The sequence below is a fragment of the Stylophora pistillata genome, chromosome 13 (assembly GCF_964205215.1).
Source record: "Stylophora pistillata chromosome 13, jaStyPist1.2, whole genome shotgun sequence".
Taxonomy (NCBI): domain Eukaryota; kingdom Metazoa; phylum Cnidaria; class Anthozoa; order Scleractinia; family Pocilloporidae; genus Stylophora; species Stylophora pistillata.
Window position 1 is genome coordinate 6,855,001 of NC_142531.1, and position 17,891 is coordinate 6,872,891.

The 17,891-nt window shown below is 37.6% G+C and overlaps 1 long non-coding RNA gene across 9 annotated transcripts in view; it reads left to right on the forward strand.

Moving 5' to 3' along the window:
• The window catches only part of LOC111345593 (uncharacterized), a 19,748-nt gene extending 1,886 nt beyond the window's left edge, over nt 1-17,862 (forward strand). For 2 of the 9 annotated variants that reach the window (XR_015994715.1, XR_015994716.1), the window contains 6 exons: nt 2,712-2,807; nt 4,892-4,964; nt 5,063-5,460; nt 6,459-6,541; nt 15,854-16,100; nt 17,188-17,862. This is a non-coding gene — a long non-coding RNA (uncharacterized LOC111345593). Of the gene's footprint in view, nt 1-2,711; nt 2,808-4,891; nt 4,965-5,059; nt 5,461-6,458; nt 6,542-15,853; nt 16,101-17,187 lie in introns of all 9 variants that reach the window. The other 7 variants (XR_015994718.1, XR_015994720.1, XR_015994719.1 and 4 more) reach the window with 5 other exon arrangements.
• Nucleotides 17,863-17,891: the final 29 nt, after the last annotated feature.

Genomic DNA, 17,891 nt, shown 5'->3' on the forward strand with positions numbered 1-17,891 from the left:
AGATGCTTGTACTCTTGTTAGTCAGTCAGTTAGTAATCTAGTTAGTTAATCAGTTTTATACTTGCTTAGTTAATATCATTGTAACTAAACACGTTTGTTGTTTAGAATGCTTAATAAAGACTTACTATTATTATTATTATTAAAATCCTTGAATTTAATTTTTTTGTTTCAAGGACTTGAAAACCCTTGAATTTAGACTCAGGTCCTTGAAAATTTCTGAAAAGTCCTTGAAAATAAGTGCAGACGAATCAAAGTCACAGTTTTCTTTTGTTTTTGGTGTTGAAAGTTAAGTTTCTAACACAAATCACAAAAACAAGTTTCCCTTTCGAATCTAGCATCCAATTATGATGTTTGACACATGATTTTTTTATATATTTTGTACCTGATTGGTGCATTGAAAATAACCTTGGTTACCTAGTGTGTGACCACTCTGATGTGCATGCTTGAAGTCACGCTTGTTGGACTTTTATCAGTTACTTTTAACAATAAAGAGCAATGTCTTTTATCGCTATTAGCTCCTATTTGATGCAAAAGGTCCTTGAATTTAATAGTCAAGGTCCTTGAAAATGACTTAAAAAGTCCTTGAAAGTCCTTGAATTGGTTCCTGAAAAAGTCCGAGAACCCTGCAATCAATAAGCAATACATCTTCAGCAGTGAAACCAAAGTGCCTAAACCACAAAAATTAAAAAAAAAATTGGCACAAACTTTCCACTAAGCTCATGGAACCAGTGTTAAACATCTAGCAATGAAGAAGAGAAAGTTGCAAAGCCACAAGATTCGAAAAGTTTAAATTCTCTTTTGGTTCCCAGTGGCAACCCTTCAACTCCCACAAGACAGAATTTCTCCTTACAAAGTTGAGACAATGTGTAGTGAGCATAGCAGGGCTCAAAATTAACGGTAACCCATTAACCAATGGTTAGTAATTTTCAATGTTTGGTTACTAAAAATGTGTCCAGCTAACCTGACATGGTTAGTAAAATTTTCTAACATATTTAAACACTGGTGGACTTGAAGACTAAGAACACGTAGACCTGACTCTCAGAGGAATACTTAGAATACTCAAGTTGTTAAATCAACTCAAACTATTTTTAGAGAATGTGCTGTAGACGTACTGTTCGTGACTAATCATGGTAAACAAGAGGGAAATAAAATAAGTGCATAATTGTCAACGTTTTTAAGGTCACCATGCAATTTCAGCTACTCTTTAGTTTGTCCTAGTTGTTATTATCAAAATGTTGAATATTTGAGATATTGTAACTTGTGAGCTTGGATACCAAACTTTTTAATTTGGTTAGTTAAAAAAGATGTCTACTGACCCAAAGGGTTGGTGTTCCAAAAATTAAATTTGAGCCCTGATAAGTGATGGGAATTAATATCTGTCAATTAGGGTCAAGGCTGTGCTTAAAGAAAAATAGAATGGAGCCCAGTGCTTTGAAACTGTGAAATCCAGGGTGCCCAGCATATGCTTTTTATGAAAAAACCAAGATTCTTTAGTCGCCCAAGAGCGAAAGTAGGGTGCTAGGGGCCACTGGGCACTGCTAGACTACAGCCTTGAGGGTGATTATTAGTTGACCCAATTTCAAATTCTTTGGACCAACATCAAAAGAACTGTGTGGCAGACAGTAAGTTGAATTACTAATGAAATCTTGAGAGTGAAAGGGTGAAATTCAAGGAGAGAGATTGAAAACATGGTCAATGAAGCTGAAGAAAATGCCATCAGTAACTGCATTTGATACATTGCTTGTTAGAATCATGCATATTGATGTTAGGGTGTTAAGGGTTAGAAACAGATTCTCTCTCTCTTGAAATCAGTCGATGCGACTATGACTGTCCTATGGATTCGGCTTTGGTTGGATAGCATTTCTTCATGCTGTTCAGTTATTGGCTGTAGTCTGCCAGGATTTTTGGTCCATGTGTCTCCACTTCATATTTTGTTTTTACATCCTTGTATCTGAGTCTAGGTCTTCCTTGGTTTCTGATTCCTTCATAGAGCTGGTAGTAGAGCATTTGTCGGGGGGAGCCGGTCGTTTTCCATCCTGTGCACGTGTCCTAAGCATCTAAGGTTTTTCTCAATCAGTATGTCAGTCATGCTTGGCAGGTCTGCGCGGAGTAGGATTTCTTCATTTTTGATTTTATTGGTCCATTTGATGTTCATGATGTCTCTCAGCTGTCTCATCATGTAGGCATGTAGTTTCTTAACCTGTGACCCCCGGGGGGTACTCGATATATTCCAGGGTGGGGAGGTGCAGCGCGGCCCCTCATGCCCTGACCCTGTTTAAGACAAATATTGCTGATTTTCCAACCCTGTTTAAGACAGAATTCCGATTTTGGATACCCTGTTTAAGACATTTAATGTGCCTGGTATCAATGCCAAAATCAAAGGAATTCAATATTAATTAAAATTAGAGCTTGTAAAAATTTTGCTGTTTATCTTCCAAGAAAAGATATCCTGTTTAAGACAAAAATTGATAAATCGATACCCTGATTAAGACAAAAAATGATAAATTCGATACCCTGTTTAAGACAAAAATCTCGAAAAACATACCCTGGCTGGCCGCACGTCCCCATTAAGCCCTTATAAGGGAGTACCCCCCCCCAGACTGTGACCTGTATATTGTCCATACTTCTGATCCATAAAGGAGGCTTGATAGTACCACTGCTCCATAGACTTTGCACTTCACTCACATGGAAACGTGTTTGTTTTTCCACAGCTGGTGTTGGAGTTTACCAAAAGCAGCACTTGCCTTCCCCATTCTATTCTGAATCTCCTTGTCTATTCTAGCAGTGTTCGAGACTGAACTTCCAAGGTAGGTAAAATCAGTGCTTTGTACAAGTGGCTCCGGGTTTACCATGATTGATTCTGGTCCAGGTGGAGGGTTAAGTAGTTTGACTGGTTGGAACAGGCATTCTGTCTTCTTGATATTCATCTTCATGCTGAATTGAGCGGCAGCCCTGGCAAACTCCTCAACAAGTAGTTGTATATCTGCAGCATTGTGAGCCACCAGGGCAGTATCACCAGCAAACAGGATCTCTCGAACTAAGTACCTAGTAGTGTGAGTTTTTGCCTTGAAGTGAGACACATTGAAGAGATCTGCCCCATGTCTTATCTGAATGTAAGTTCCTTCATGTAAATTCCTAAATGTTACTTTGAACATTGCTGTTAGGTATAATGAGAATAATGTAGGTGCAAGCACACAGGCCTGCTTAACACCATTTTGTGACAGTCACTGCAAATTTCTTGGAGATGTCTTTACCTTGAACTACTTGGGCCTGCATCCCTTCATGTAGAGCTTTGATCATGTTGATGAATTTGTCTGTACATCCAAACTTTTTTAGTATTATCCAGAGGCCTTCTCTTGACACTGTATCAAAGGCTTTAGTAAAGTCTATGAATACAGCATACAGTTGCATATTTTGTTCTATACATTTCTTTTGGATCTGCCGCAGGCTATAGATCATGTCGATGGTACCTCGGTTGCTTTGAAATCTGCACCGAGTCTCGGGCAAGATGTTAGGAGTTATCTTGTTATTTAATCTGTTGAGGATAATGCAAGCCATTATTTTTCCAGCCATAGACAGAAGTGAGATTCCTCTGTAATTGCCACAGTCTCTCCTGTTGCCCTTCTTGAAGATAGGCACAATGTTTGCATCCACAATGTTTGTGGCATTTGTTCTTTTGTCCAGATATCAACAATCAGATCGTAAAGTCTCTCTTTGAACTTTATTCCACCATACTTCCAAACCTCAGCAGGGATGCCACATCCCTGCTCACTCATGTTTTTCTTTTTAGCTCGTTTGCTTTAGCCTTATTTCATTCGCCAAGCAAGGTGTTAAGCTCAACATCACTCTCATCAAACCAGTCTTGGTGTTTCGGTCTGGTTTATCAAGGATATCTCCAGCTGTTTCGTTGGCAGTGGTCTTCAACCTGTCCCACTGCTCCTCTAAATCCAGGTTTTCATCATACTTATCTTCCATGATCTTGTTTGTTTGCTTCTAGAATGCCCTGCCTATTTTCTCATTTCGCAACTTAGCCACATTCATCTTGGATGTTGATTTTCCTTTGGTCTTGTCAGTGGCTGTCCTCATGAGTACCAAAGTGAGTGTAGATCAAATCATGTTGTGATCTGTCAAGCAGTCAGCCCCTCTCATTGGTCTAGTGTCCAACACATCTTTCTGATCGCTCTGCCGTGTTATCCCATAATCTAATAGGTGCCAATGCTTTGACCGAGGATGCATCCAGGTAGTTTTGTGATTATGCTTGTGTTTGAAGACGGTGTTAGTGATTACTAGCTTGTACTCAGAGCAGATTGCCAGTAAGAGTTCACCATTTGAGTTACACTTTCCGATCCCTTGTAAGCCAATTACTCTGAGCCAGTTATTTTGCTCACATCCATCCCTTGCATTGAAATCACCTGCTATAATGAGTGGTAGGGACCTCCTTCACGGTTCTCCTCAGTCTGTTATAAAATTCTTCTTTGTTCTTTTCAGGGTTTGTCCTTGTCAGAGCATAGGCACTGATAATTGTAGCATAGATGTTTCTCTGCAGAGGCAGTTGCATGGTGATGATTCTGTCATTGATTGGTGTTGGTTCTTGTTCCAGTCTTTGAACGATTGAATTTTTGATTGCTAATCCAACTCCAGCTTCTTTTCTTTCACCTTCTTCCCTACCACTTCAGAAGAATGACTTTGTGTAGCCATTATCTGTCATGCTGTCATGTAGAGCCAATCGAGTTTCACTTAGAGCGGCAATATCAATGTCGTATCTGCTCAGCTCTTTTGCAACAAGCGCTGTCCGACGCTCTGGTCTTTTTGAGTTAGCTCTGTCTAGAAGGGTTCTTACATTCCATTCAGCTAATCTCAGAAATTGCCTGTTGTTATTCTTGCATCCTAGCTTACTTTCTACTGGTCATCGGAGCGGGAACGAGCCAGCACGAACCTTGTTAACCCAGGCGACATTCGAGCCGGTATGGGAAACTATTTTGTTACCATTTATCCATGGAACTGCATGCAAATGGGTTAAGTAATACTGGCTTTCGCCTTACCAGAATCACTCTCTCAGCAGGGCGGGAATGTAATCCAGCGGCAAGAACAGGTCAAGACAAGCTGGCGTTTCTTTCATGCTGCAGTGGCTGGCTGGGAGATAGGTTTGTCTATCACTGCCCTTAAGTGCTGCCATGGGGCACCAACTGGGAGTGGTCCACCACAGACCTTTGACAGATGTTGTTTTTGGTTCTGTAAGGACACCCAGTTTCACCCTCCACACCTCACTTGAAGTGGGGTGGTCGGTTTAGTCACGGACAGTCTGACCCATCATGCAACGGGTGGTACCGGATTCATGGTTACTGGTAGCAGTCAAGACTGACCGACCTGACCAACAGGAAACAGATTACAGCCTAGTTATAGTCTTGTAAATCTCTCTGGACACTTTGTGGCTATTTTGGGTAAATTGTCTTTAATCATGTAAGTGTAGATCCTCCTTAAAAAACTAATCCTTGTCCAATGGAAATTTTTAAAGAGCTACAAGGTGTATTTGTGCATCATGATAATCTGAGTCAATTTAGTATTAGAGAATTACCTGAAAAAGGAATGAGGATGGTTAAAAATGAAAATATAAGGATTGGATTTGAGTACCAAAAAAAAAAACCAAAACCAAAGCACAGTTGAATCCCAATAGCTGAAGCCTTCAAGGAAAATTGAAAAAGGTTCAAGTTATCAGGGTTGAAAACAAAGGACCAAAAATAAGGGGAAAATGGTATTTTTTTATCTGTTCATACAGTGTACATTTTATGTACCAAGTTAAAGCACCTAATATTATAATATTTCTTATTATAAAGAAATCAAGTGAAACATCGAACACTAAATTACTGCAGAAATCACAATGTAACAAATATTTCAGTCTTTAGTACACTGTTTGTTTTGATTTGTCACATATTGACAGAAAAGTTGTGAGTTACTGTATGAAGGTAATAATATGTAGGGAATGACCAGAAGGGAAACAAAAGTTGCTTTGAGTTAGTGGGAGGTTTGAGTTACTAAGGGTAAAATTGCAGTAAATGTATGATGGAAATCCAGGGGAAATCAATTTTGGTTTGAGTTAGCACGAGGTTAGTAGTTCATGAGCATTTGAGTTATCAGGATTTGCCTGTAGTGATAAATGGCAATCGCAGCAAAGGAAAATCTCACCAATGAAAATTCAAACTTAAGAAATAAAACAGACAGTTTGCAGGTAATTTGTACACTTAGATCAAAGTGCTCTGAAATAAATCAGGTGGATTTTAGGAGCTTTAACTTGGTACATAAAACTCTTGACAAATTTCCTGAGATAGCTTTCATTTTGACCTTGTTTGCATCAGTGAGTTTGAATACTTTTGTTTGTAGTCTGATGGTATATTTGGTAAATGAAAGAACATTTCATTGATGGGGCTCTCTAATTAATTAAGATGATTTTTCTTTAATAGGCATGCAATATGAACAACACGATCAGGACTGGAACAATGCTGGACACCTAAAGAATCCTTGATGGAGCACATATCTTGAACAGGTGAGTTTGTTTGATCAAATGACAGTTTCATGGCTTGACACTAACTTTTCAACTTACCAGCCAAGTGGCTAGTGACATCTTAGATGTTTTTAGATGTTTTTAGATGTTATGACAATTTCAGTCAGTTTACAAGCCAAACTGGCTAGTGGAAATTGAATTTCTACTAGTCTGTGGCTAGTGAGCTACCGTTAGTGTCAAGCCCTGAGTTTACAAGACTTAGTACAGTTTTTCTTAAAACAGAGTTAAGAACCCTTCCCCCCATGTACCTTTATTTTATTTTTGTGTGTGTGTGACACAATTTCACTATATTTAGCCATGCAATGTTTTCCCAGGTATAAAAATTTTTAAACTATTAGAGCTATCTTTCTACCCAGGGCAACAACGGCAACAACACCAATGGCAGCCAACTAGCCACTGACTAGTAGAAATTCAGTTTTGGCCGGTTTGGCTCGTAAACAAACTAAAATTGTCATAACATCTAGGTTGTCACCAGCCACTTGGCTAGTAAGTTGAAAAGTCAGTGTCTGGCCCTGCTACCTGTTAAATTTTCAAGAATCCAAGCAATTTTAGGCGTTAATAAGAAGTAAAGGCTCAATCACCAGCCCCTGTTTGGGAACCGGAGCCCTTGCTCCTCCCCAAAGAGACTCTTCTCTGGGAGGAAATCAGGCCTATGAGAAGTATCTCTGGCAGTAAACTTTAGCAGTGATCGCACAAAAAGGAGAACACTGCAATGAGGAATCAGTATTTAAACCTTTAACTCCCATGACCTAATTGTAAATTCTCTCCTCTAGCTGCTATACATTTCCTTGTAAATTGGTTATGAGAATTTGGTGTTCAATCAAGGGAACAACTTCTACCTGATAAGTTTAAGCATTCTCATTACCTGTTTGCTGGATAATGTAGGGATATTATAGGGAGAAGTTACATGTTCATCACTTCAATTAGGGTTAGAATTGAGAGAGAACCAATTCCGTGCTGCTTAGAGTTTGTTTATGTAGCTTATCTTGATGGAGAGCTGAGCTTCATGTCTTCTCAATAAACTTCAAAGTATGTGAAAAACTCATCAACCAAAGTAACTCAGGGGGGATAATTTGTATCAAGGCTGATTGAATCTATGAAGTGTGAAACTAATTGAAATGAAAGTATTAATGAATAAGATCACAACTATTGTTACAGTAGTCTCTGGCATTTTTTTCGGCAAATTCCACAGATTGTTCATGTTGATGCTTTCATATTGATTGTTTCTAGGATATTGGAGTACGTCGTTGATATATTTACAAGTGGCGATATCTCGCACAAATTTAGCTTTCTCTTTATTATGATTGTTACGTTTCTATCTCGTGTAAATGTACAGGTTTTCTTCTTTAGATAGTTACGCGAGTTTCTTCCGCTAATGAACCTAAGTTGTTTGGATTGCGATGTTTAGTATCCCGCGTAAATATAGTTGTCGTCCTATTTGAAATGGTAGTTAATTATCTTGCTCAAATTTAATTCTCTTCTTATTGAGACTTTTATGTTGGTATCTCACGCAAATGTAGTTGTCTTCTCATTTGGATTGTTGCTTTAGTATCTTGCGCAAATTTAGCTGTCCTCCTATTTGGATTGTTTGAATTACTCCGTTAGTATCTCGCTCAACTTAAGAAGTCTTCGTATTTGGATTGTTCGGTTATTATCTCGCGAAAATTTAGCGGTCTTCGTATTGGATTGTTACGTTAGTATGTGGCACAAATTTAGCAGTCTTCGTATTTGGCTAGTTACGTTAGTATCTTGCGCAAATTTAGCTGTCTTCTTATTTGGATTGTTACGTTAATATCTTACGCAAACTTAGCAGTCTTCGTACTTGATTTCTTACGTTAGTATCTTGCACAAATTTAGCTGTCTTTTTATTTGGATTGTTGCGTGAGTATCTTATTCAAATTTAGCAGTCTTCGTATTTGAATTGTTACGTTAGAGTCTCGCGCAAATTTAGCCGTCTCCTAATTTAGATTGTTACGTTAGTATCTCGCGAAAATTTAGCAGTCGTCTTACTTAGATTGATACGTTAGTATCTCGCGCAAATTTAGCAGTCTTCTTACTTCGATTGTTACGTCAACATCTTGCGCCAATTTAGCAGTCTTCATATTTGCATTGTTAAGTTAGTATTTCGCGCAAATCTAGCAGTCTTATTTGGATTGTTGCGTTAGTATCTCGCGCAAATTTAGCCATCTTCTTATTTTGATTGATATGTTAGTATGTCGCGCAAATTTAGCCGTCTTATTTGGTTTTTACCTTATTATCTCGCACAAATCTAGGTGACTTATTTAGATTGCTACGTTAGTATCTCGCGCAAATTTAGCAGTCTTCTTATTTAGAATTAACGTTAGTATTTCGCGCAAATTTAGAAGTCTTCATATGTGCATTGTTACGTTAGTATCGCGCAAATTTAGCAGTCTTACTTGGATTGTTACGTCAGTATCTAGCGCAAATTTAGCAGTCTTATTAACATTTTACGTTACTATCTCGCTCAAATTTAGCAGTCTTCATATTTGCATTGTTACGTTAGTATTTCGCTCAAATTTGGCTGTATTTTGATTGTTACGTTAGAAACTTGCGCAAATTTAGCAGTTTTGGTCTTCGGATTGTTACGTAAATTTTGCTGTCTTCTTATTTAAGTTGTTACGTTAGTATCTTACGCAAACTAAGTTGTCTTCGCATTTGAATTCTTACGTTAGTATCTTGCGCAAATTTAGCTGTTTTCTTCTTTGGATTGTTGCGTGAGTACCTTGCTCAAATTTAGTAGTCTTCGTATTTGAATTGTTACGTTAGAGTCTCGCGCAAATTTAGCCGTCTCCTTATTTGGATTGTTACGTTAGTATTTCGCGCAAATTTAGCAGTCTTCATAGTTGCATTGTTACGTTAGTATCATGTATCATATGCGCGAATTTAGCAGTCTTCTTACTTGGATTGTTACGTCAGTATCTCCCGCCAATTTAGCAGTCTTTATATTTGCATTGTTACGTTTAACTTAGTATCTCGTGCAAATTTAGCAGTCTTCTTGGATTGTTACGTGAGTATCTCGCGCAAATTTAGCAGTCTTATTTGCATTGTTACGTTAGCATCTCGCGCAAATTTAGCAGTCTTCTTCCTTGGACTGTTACATTAGTATCTCGCGTAAATTTAGCAGTGTTACTTAGATTCTACGTTAGTATCTCGCGCAAATTTAGCAGTCTTCTTATTTAGATTTTACGTCAGTATCTCGTGCAAATTTAGCTGTCTTCTTATTTGATTTTTACGTTAGTACCTCGGGCAAATCTAGCTGTCCTATTTGGATTGTTACGTTAGTATCTCGAGCAAATTTAGCCGTCTTCTTATTTGGATTGCTACGTTACTATCTAGCGCAGATTTAGCCGTCTTCTTATTTAATTTTTACCTTAGTATCTCGCTCAAATCTAGCCGTCTTATTTGGATTGTTACGTCAGTACCTCGCGCAAATCTAGCCGTCTTCTTATTTGGATTGCTACGTTAGTATCTCGCGCAAATTTAGCTGTCTTATTCAGATTTTACGTTCGTATCTCGCGCAAAATTAGCGGTCTTCATATTTGGATTGTTACGTTAGTATCTCGCGCAAATTTAGCAGTGTTCTTACTTCGATTGTTACGTCAACATCTTGCGCCAATTTAGCAGTTTTCATATTTGCATTGTTACGTTAGTATCTCGCGCATATTTAGCAGTCTTCTTACTTGGATTGTTACGTCAGTATCTCGCACAAATTTAGCAGTCTTCTTACTTGGTTTTTACGTTAGCATCTCGCTTAAATCTAGCTGTCTTCTCATTTGGATTGTTCCGTTAGTATCTCGCGCAATTTTAGCCGTGTTCTTATTTGTCTTTTACGTTATTATATCGCGCACATTTAGCAGTCTTCTTATTTGGATTGTTGCGTTAGTATCTCCCGCAAATTTAGCAGTCTTCATATTTAGATTTTACTTTAGTATCTCGCGCAAATTTAGCAGTCTTCTTATTTGCATTGTTACGTTAGTATCTCGCGCAAATGTAGCAGTCTTCTTTCTTGGATTGTTACGTTAGTTTCTCGCGCAAATTTAGCGGTCTTCTTATTTGCATTGTTACGTTAGTGTCTCACGCAAATTTAGCAGTCTTTTTAGATTTTACGTTAGTACCTCGCGTAAATTTAGCAGTCGTCTTATTTAGATTTTACGTTAGTATCTCGCGCAGATTTAGCAGTATTCTTATTTGGATTGTTACGTTAGTAGCTCGCGCAAATTTAGCAGTTTTGTCATTTGGTTATTCCGTTAGTATCTCGCGCAAATTTAGCTGTCTTATTTGGATTGTTACGTTAGTAGCTCGCGCAATTTTAACCGTGTTCTTATTTGTCTTTTACGTTATTATATCGCGCACATTTGGCTGTCTTCTTATTTAGATTGTTGCGTTAGTATCTCGTGTAAATTTAGCTGTCTTCTTATTAGGCTTGTTACGTTTGTATCTCGCGCAAATTTGGCGGTATTCTTATTTGGATTGTTGCGTCTGTATCTCGCGCAAATTTAGCAGTCTTCGTATCTGGATTGTTACGTTTATATTTTGGCGCAAATCTGGCAGTCTTCATATTTGCATTGTTACGTTAGTATCTCGCGCAAATTTAGCAGTTTTCTTACTTGGATTGTTACGTCAGTATCTCGTGCCAATTTAGCAGTTTTCTTACTTGGATTGTTACGTTAGTATCTCGTGCAAATTTAGCAGTCTTCTTATTTAGATTTTACGTTAGTATCTCGCCCAAAGTTAGCAGTCTTCGTATTTGGATTCTTACGCTAGTATCTCGTGCAAAGATAGCAGCTTTTGTATTTGGATTCTGGAATAGTGTCTCGCGCAAATTTAGCAGTCTTCGTATTTGGATTGTTACGTTTATATTTCGCGCGAATCTAGCAGTCTTCTTATTTGGATTGTTACGTTAGTATCTCGCGCAAATTTAGCAGTCTTCTGATTTGGTTTTTCCGTTGGTATTTCGCGCAAATTTAGCCGTCTTCGTATTTGGAATGTTGCATCAGTATCTTACGCAAACTTAGCAGTCTTCTCATTTGGATTGTTGCGTTAGTATCTCGCGCAAGTTTAGCAGTTTCCTGTTCTGGTATTTCCGTTAGTATCTCGCGCGAATTTAGCAGTCTTCTTATTTGGATTCTTACGCTAGTATCTCGTGCAAAGATAGCAGCTTTTGTATTTGGATTCTGGAATAGTGTCTCGCGCAAATTTAGCAGTCTTCGTATTTGGATTGTTACGTTTATATTTCGCGCGAATCTAGCAGTCTTCTTATTTGGATTGTTACGTTAGTATCTCGCGCAAATTTAGCAGTCTTCTGATTTGGTTTTTCCGTTGGTATTTCGCGCAAATTTAGCCGTCTTCGTATTTGGAATGTTGCATCAGTATCTTACGCAAACTTAGCAGTCTTCTCATTTGGATTGTTGCGTTAGTATCTCGCGCAAGTTTAGCAGTTTCCTGTTCTGGTATTTCCGTTAGTATCTCGCGCGAATTTAGCAGTCTTCTTATTTGGATTCTTACGCTAGTATCTCGTGCAAAGATAGCAGCTTTTGTATTTGGATTATGGAATAGTATCTCGCGCAAATTTAGCCGTCTTCTTATTTGGATTGTTGCGTTAGTATCTCGCGCAACTTAAGCCGTCATCTTATTTGGAATCTTACGTTAGTATCTCACGCAAATTCATAAAGGCGTCTTCTTATTTGAATTCTTATTTCAGTATCTCGCGCAAATTTAGTCGTCTTTTTATTCGGATTTTTACGGTAGTATCTCGCGTATATTTAGCAGTTTTCGTGTTTGGATTGTTACGTTAATATTTTGCGCAAATTTAGCCGTCTTCGTATTTGGATTGTTGCGTTAGTATCTCGCGCAAATTTAGTTGTCTTCTCAATTGGATTGTTGTGTTAGTCTCGTGGAAATTTAGTTGTCTTCCTATTTGGATTATTACGTTAGTATCTCATGCAAATTTAGCCGTCTTCGTATTTGGATTGTTGCCTTAGTATCTCATTCAAATTTAGTCGTCCTCGTATTTGGATTGTTGGAATACAGGGATGTAGCAAAAGTTTTTGACAGGCGGGAATCTAGCAATGATAGGCAGATATTTGGGCTTGGGTATTTGGGTATTTGGGTATTTTTATTCATTATTTCGCATACATGAATTACAAATACCGCTGGCTATTGAGCCTGCAAAATGGACGATGCGATGCGAATGATGCGATCGTCGCACAAAATGGAGTGTTTTTAGTCCTTTCGGTTCAGGTAAGACAGCAATGAAGGTATAAACAAACGAAATAAATAAATAACAATCTTCTGACAACATTTAAAAACATTTTGAGAAAGAAGTAGTGCTTTACAGGCGGAAAAATCGCGTTTACAGCCGGGTAATTTTCCCGGCTTCCGGCTATTATCTACGTCCCTGTAGTATCTCGCGCAAATTTAGTTGTCTTCCTTCTTGGATTATTGCGTTAGTATCTCGCGCAAATTTAGCCGTCTTCTTATTTGGATTGTTGTGTTACTATCTCGCGCCAATTTGCCGTGTTCTTATTTGGATTTTTATGTAACCTATTGGGTATTTGGAGTGTTGCGTTAGTAGCTCGCGCAAAGTTAGCAGCCTCCGTTTTTGGAATGTTGCAATAGTATCTTGCGCAAATTTAACAGTCTTCCTAATTTTATTGTTGCGTTAGTACCTTGCGTAAATTTAGCAGCTTCTGTATTTGGATTGTAGCGTTAGTAACTATCTCAAATTTAGCATTCGTCGTATTTGGATTGTTGAGTTAGTACAGAATTAATAGAGGGAACTATTAACTCTGGTTAGTAGAGAGATTTAGTACCGCGTTTACGTAAAACGTGAACGGCAAGAATGACCACGTGACCTTGTTTTTGCCATCGTCTTTTCGCGTTTGCCGGTTGCAGTTTGCCGTTTCCACCTGAAAGTAAGCTGTTTCGCGTTTGTCGTGTGTGTAAGATTTTCTTCACTTTTTCTCTCACAGAGTAGAAGTTAATTGCTGGAAAAAGGGGCAGCAAAACTATTCTTTGTCGGTCATTCAAGGGCGCCTTCAAATCCACTATGACGTGAGCTCGCGCGAAGCTAAAGCAGCAAGGTTCACGCTATTTTACGTGAAACGTGAAACGTGAAAGGGTAAGCTGACGTCTGCCGTTTCACGTAAACGTCCGGCTAAATCTCTCTAGTATCTCCCGCAAATGTAGCCCTCTTCTTATTTGGATTGTTGCGCTAGTATTTGGAGCAAATGTTGCCGTCCGGTTCCTGTTTGTACTGTTACGTTAGTATCTTGCGCAAACTGAGCGGTCTTTGTATTTATATTGTTGCGTTAGTATCTCGCGCAAATTTAGCAGTCTTCATATTTGGAATGTTGCATTAGTATCTCGCACAAATATAGCTGTCTTCTTATTTAGAATGTTGGGTCAGTATCTCGCGCAAATTTAGCAGTTTTCCTATTTGGATTGTGTCGTTAGTATCTTGCGCAAATTTAGCCGTCTTATTTGTATAGGTAATCACATGATTTCGAGTGCAATTTGGAATAAATAAGCACGAGTAAATTTTTTTAGACTCAAAACATGAGCCCGTAGGGCGAGTGCAATTTGTGGTCTTTACAAGTGCTTATTTATTCCAAATGGCACGAGAAAAATCATGTGATTATGTAAAATAATATACATGAAAAAATACGAGATAGCTTATCATAACTATGCAGAAGAAAAGCGCGCGCATCACGGGCGAAATAATTTATTCAAACCCTACAAGTGACATTGTGCGTTCGGTCAAAACAACTGCGTGCGATCAAAACAATAAGATAAAATTAATTTGTCACATCTTTAAGGCCCAAAAAAGTTCAAAGTCCGGCCAAACAGTTCAAGGAATTGTTCAGTGAGTTTAGTAATTCTGTGAGTTTGTTTGATTATTGACCAATCAGAATGTCTGGTTTGTTACTTTCTTTGCGCTTAAGTAACCCTCTTCTGCATTGAATTAACTCTCTTCTGCACTGAATTACCTGAAAACTGCATTTATCTTAACCAATCAGAACTGAGTAATTTTTTCATGTATATTATTAGGATTGTTACGTTAGTATCTCGCGCAAATGTAGCAGTCTTCGTAGTTGGATTGTTGCGTTAGTATCATGCGCAAATTTACTTGTCTTCATATTTGGTTTGCTCTGGTATTATCTCGCTCAAATTTAGCAGTCTTCATTTTTAAGTGGTTACGTTATGATTTCGCTCAGATTTAGCAGTCTTCGTATCTGGATTGTTGCGTTAGTATCTCGCACAAATTTAGCTGTCTTTGTATTTGGTTTGATACGTTAGTATATTGCACAAATTTAGCAGTCTTCGTATATGGATTTAGCATCTCGCAAATTTTGCAATTTCCTTACTTGGATTGTTTTATAAGTACCTCTTACAAATTCAGCTGTGTTATTTAAACTTTGACGTTATTAGCGTGCGCAACTTCAGCGGTCTTTTTATTTGAATTATTGCGTTACTTCTCCTGCAAATTTTTGCCGTCTCTCCTATTTGTTGTTACATTAGTATCTTGCGCAAATTTAGCTGTTTTTTATTTAGATTGTTTCGTTATTATTTCGCGCAAACCTAGCAGTCTTCTTATTTGGTTTTTTACGTTAGGGTTTTACGCAAATTTAGCAGTTTTTTTCTCGTGCAAATATACCTGTCTCATTTGGTTTTTTACGTTAATCTCTTGTGCAAATGCTGTCCTCTTGTTGAGACTGTTACCTTACTATCCACGCAAATTGAGCCGTCTTGCTTTTAACACTGTCAAGTTAGTATCTCGCGCAACTTTAGCTGTCTTCTTATTTGGATTGTTACGTTAGCATCTCGCTTAGATTTAGCTGTTTTTTTTTTATGTGGATTGTTACCTTATTTTCACGCACAACTATAGCTGTCTTCATGTTTGAATTGTTACGTCAGTATCTCGCGAAAATTCAGCTGTCTTCTCTTTTTGGATAGTTATTTTAGTATTTCGAAGGAGACAAAGGTCTGAATGACTGGATATTTCTTATTTCTCCAAAATTTATCAGCTTTATTTTCTTACTTCCTCCACATACCTATTATTGATTTCTCTTTCAGTCCATAATATTTTTGCTTTACCGTAGCTTAGCTGGACAGGGAGATTTTGAATATCTACTATTGGAGTAAAACTCACCTGACAACCTTTACTCTTTTGAATTAAACTCCGAATTATTTTGATCCAGAAAAAAATTTCAAAGGCACCTTTGAATTGTGGTCTTTGATAAAGCATATTATTTTAATATTCATAACTTGCAGATCAACCTCTCACGTGCTCTCCGACGCTCGAGGATGAAATGGCGACCGGTACGAAATCTCAGCATTGTTTTGTAGCGAGGAAAATGACTACTGCGATTTAACGTCCAAACCCATCTTTGGAACTAAGCAACTGTACGTCTTCTACAAACTTGGGCTGAATTAGCGCTGTGGTAGAACAGGATAAAAGGCAAATTGAAGCACGCTTAACCTCGAACAGTTACCCTAGTTGAAATCTTCTTCTGGAAAGGTAATTTATAATTACCAGCGTATGCATTGATATTTTATTTTAGTTACCCTCTTCATAAACCGTATTTTGAATTTTTATTGATTTCTGCCATAAGTTTTCCACGTTAAACAAGGTTTAGAATTTGTTAATTTATGCGCAAAGGCGCCATTGCTATGGTATAATTTTTTCTGGCTTCTGAAGTGATTTCTCTAGATTCTCGACCTTTGAACTCGCACAATCAGTCTGAGTTTTGAAGAAGTGATACTGATTTAAGAAAAATATTTTATTTTTCACGCGTGCATGTTTAGGAATATTTAATTTTTAGACTGCTTTCCATGATATTTGTTGGAATTTCACTGATTTCATAGAGAAGTTTATTCGTTTTATTACTGTGTTTTAAAACCAAATTTCACTAGGATGATTTTGGATCCCTTGAGACGAAAAGTACTTCACTAAAATTCCATGACGTCTTCTACATTAGCACAGTGAAATTTACATCTTGGTTTACACGCGGAATGTCGACCTATCGCTAAAAGTAAGATCCCTTTACAAAAACTGGAGACCACTCAGGCACTAAACCTTCTACTTATTTAGGTTATTCTTAAAGAACAAAAAAAGGAAAGTTTTTCAGGCTTAAAATGAAAAGACATTAAAATCTATGGGCGTGAGGACTTAATTTAAAAATCGAAAACAAACAATGTTGACGATAGTTAAAACAATATCGTGTCGGAATTCTTTCTTCGCTCGTGCATTTGTTGTAATGTAAATATGTGTCGAGAGCCTTTTCTAAATAGTATAACTATTTTACCCAGCTTACAGCAATCTGCAAATGCAGGGAACATCAAATTGTGTTTGAAAAAGGTTCAAAATGTCTCTTGGAGTAAGGAACATAGTGAAACAATACTCGATAAAGGATAATAACGTTCATGGTTAAATACATGGTTAAATACATGCTGGTTGGAACAGAATTCGAATAATGATAAATTTTGCAAGTGGTGATTAATCAGAAGGCTTGGGTGTAAGCTTACGCGAGATGATGAACCTTTGATATGCATTCGATCTAAAAGTTGTCATGGAAAATGTTTTTGTTAATTCGTTTGTTTCTTAGCTCTTGCAGATAGCTGAATGGCGGATAACTGAAGGTCCCAATCAAGCACTAACACCTGAGGATGATGACCTTACAGCTCAAAGACAAGTTTAAAGCATAGGAGGGAGAAAATAAATTTGACCAGAGCTCAATTGCCTCAAGATTGTTCGTTGAGAATCTTTCGAGACTGTTCGTTTGATTTTCTGGGAATTTTTTGTTTTTACTGTCGTCTGAAAATATTAAATTGTCTTTCTTCTGCCTAGAGTATCAGATTTTTCGCACAGTTACACGAATAGAAATTCGAATTCAACAAAATTTACTTTTACTGCTCTCAATTTTTTTTCTGAAGAACTCTTCCATAGCAACCCCTATTTAAAAAATTTCGATTTTTCTGCCAAAAGACTTAGAAAATTACGCATGCCCCAGATTCTTTTGGAATTTCTGTAAGTAACAGCTGTTTAAAAGACTTAAAATACGCATGCGCCAATTGTTTTTCTGAAACTCTGTAAGTAACATCCGATTAGAGTGGCGAAATTTTCCCGCCAAAAAACTTAGAAAAATACAAGCGCCCAAAATACGCATGCGCCGTTCTTTTTTTTTTCAAGTGTTTTTAAGACTTTATCTCCTATTACTAATATATTTCTATATTGTTGTTGTTGAATAAAAGTCAATAAACTTAACAATGTTCTTATGTCATCTTTATTTTTTTGGTAGAATTTGCACAA